Source organism: Monodon monoceros, unplaced genomic scaffold (genome assembly GCF_005190385.1).
Source record: "Monodon monoceros isolate NGI ecotype Baffin Bay Population unplaced genomic scaffold, NGI_Narwhal_1 Super_Scaffold_12, whole genome shotgun sequence".
In the NCBI taxonomy this organism is placed as follows: domain Eukaryota; kingdom Metazoa; phylum Chordata; class Mammalia; order Artiodactyla; family Monodontidae; genus Monodon; species Monodon monoceros.
The window spans coordinates 41,374,886-41,377,621 of record NW_021703768.1 but is presented as its reverse complement, the minus strand read 5'-3'; the positions used below and the strand labels follow the sequence as shown (position 1 = coordinate 41,377,621).

The 2,736-nt window shown below is 43.3% G+C and overlaps 1 pseudogene; it reads left to right on the top strand.

Annotated features, from left to right (window-relative positions):
* The first annotated feature begins 677 nt into the window (after nucleotides 1-677).
* Nucleotides 678-2,476, top strand: LOC114892075 (annotated as a pseudogene).
* The last annotated feature ends 260 nt before the right edge of the window (nucleotides 2,477-2,736 follow it).

The following is a 2,736-nucleotide window of genomic DNA, read 5'->3' as shown; positions in this document are numbered from 1 at the left end:
CTGTACTTCTGACTATAAATCAGAGGTCCCCATGCCCCCCCACCCCACTTGTGTTCAATTAATTTGCTAGAGCAGCACATGAAACTCGGAGAAGCATTTTACTTACTAGATTACTGGTTTATTATAAAATGATGCAATTTAAGAATAACCAGATGGAAGAAATGCATAGGGAAAGTTATGGGGAAATGGCTCGGACAGTCCATGCCCTCTCTGAGCCCACTACGCTTCTCAAATCACCTGTTCACCAACTCAGAAGGTTTTTAAACCCTGTCCTTTGGGGCTTTAGTGGATGCTTCATTACACAGGCATGATTGATTCAATCATTAGTCATTGGTGATTGATTCAGCTTCCAGCCTCTAGGGAAAGGCGGGGGTGGGGTGGGGGGGGACTGAGAATTCCAACCCTCTACTCACAAGGTTGGTTCCCTGGCAACCAGCCCCACCCTTCAGTGCTCTCCCAAAGTCACCTAATTAACATAACAAGACACACCTGTATCTGCTCTCGTCAGAGGAAATGCCAAGGGTTTTAGGAGCTCTGTGCCAGAAACAGGACAAAGAACAAATACGTATTTCTTATTATAAATCACAATATCACAGACTGAAAGATCAAAGTGGCTTGGGCTGGGAAAAGAAAGCTGTAGCTGGTGAAGAAGTTACACCTGGAGGATTGTCCCCGCCATGGGCACAGTAGCCATCATTGGTAGTTACCATGCAGGACCAGACAGTCCTCAGCAGATGCCAGGGCTGACGACTGAGGACACACTACACTGGAGGTAGGAGAAGACCCAGAGCAGCCAGTCCAATGGAACTATAATGCAAGCTACACATACAATTTACAATTTTCGAGCAGCCACATTAAAAAAGTTAAAAATAGGTGAAATTAATTTGAATAGTTAACATTTATTTAACCCAATATAAGCCAAAATATTTTCATTTTAACTTGAAATCAATATAAAATATTAAGGAGATAGTTTATGTATATACTTTTGGGTACTACACCTTGGAAAGCCAGTATGTATTTTACATTTACTGCACAGCTCCAGGTGGCCCATCCACATTTCCAGTGATCAGTAGCCACCCATGGCTAGTGACTATTGTGTTGGATGGCACAGATCAAGAGAATAGGAGGTAGACTAAAGGCCCTTCTTCCCGCCATCATTAATACATAGAAGCTTCCTTCTCTACTCAGCAACAATCTTGGCAAGGAAGAGCGGGGAGAGGAGACCCCTCTGGCTGTAAGAAATGTCTTTGATAGGAAGTTAAAATTATGGATTGATTAAGAGACTTTTAATTGGAGGTAGCAGTTAATTTTTTTTTTTTTTTTATAAACAAGAGAATTTTATTTCTCACAGTTCTAGAGGATGAGAAGTCCAAGATTAAGGCCCTGACAAATCCAGTGTCTGGTGCGAGCCCACTGCCTGGTTCATAAATGGCCAACTCTTTGCTGTGTCCTCACATGGTGAAAGGAGCAGGGAGCTCTCTGGGGTCTCTTTTTTATTTTTTTTTTTAATTGGGGTATAGTTGTTTTACAATGTTGTGTTAGTTTCTACTGTACAGTGAAGTATACAGCAGGCTCTTATTAGTTATCTGTTTTATACATATTAGTGTATATATGTCAATCCCAATCTCCCAATTCATCCCAACCCCCCCGCCCCCTGTTTCCCCCCTTGGTGTCCATACATTTGTTCTCTCCATCTGTGTCTCTATTTCTGCCCTGCAAACCAGTTCATCTGTACCATTTTTCTAGATTCCACGTATATGCTTTAATATACGATATTTGTTTTTCTCTTTCTGACTTACTTCACTCTGTATGACCCTCTCGAGGTCCATCCACATCTCTACAAATGACCCAATTTCGTTCCTTTTTATGGCTGAGTAATATTCCATTGTCCTTTGACAGACATGGTAACAGAAACCTGCATGGATGAAGGCCAGATTGCAGCTGTGGGCCGTGAGTGCCTGCAGGCTTTGGAGTTTCTGCATTTGAACCAAGTTATTCATAGAGACATCAAGAGCGAAAACATCCTGTTGGGAATGGATGGCTCTGTCAAGCTAACTGATTTTGGATTCTGTGCCCAGATCACCCCAGAGCAGAGCAAATGGAGCACCATGGTGGGAACACCGTACTGGATGGCACCAGAGGTTGTGACACGGAAGGCCTATGGGCCTAAGGTTGACATTGGTCCCTGGGCATCATGGCCATCGAAATGATTGAAGGGGAGCCCCCATACCTCAGTGAAAGTCCTCTGAGAGCCTTGTACCTCATCGCCACCAATGGGACCCCAGAGCTTCAGAACCCAGAGAAGCTGTCAGCTATCGTCCGAGACTTTCTGAACCTCTGTCTTGAAATGGATGTGGAGAAGAGAGGTCCAGCTAAAGAGATGCTGTAGCATCAGTTCCTGAAGATTGTCAAGCCCCTCTCCAGCCTCACTCCACTGATTGCTGCAGTAAAGGAGGCAACCAAGGACAATCACTAAAACCACATTCACCCCAGCCTCTTTGTGCCAAGGCTTCTGTGAAATAAATGCTCATTTTGAAAAAAAAAGATGTGGTATATGTACCACATCTTCTTTATCCATTCTTCTGTTGATGGACATTTAGGTTGCTTCCGTAACCTGGCTGTTGTAAATAGTGCTGCAGTGAACATTGGAGTGCATGTGACTTTTTGAATTATGGTTTTCTAATTTTATCTAGAGACTAAGTTTTTCTTAAATTATCAGTGGCAGTGGGGACTCAA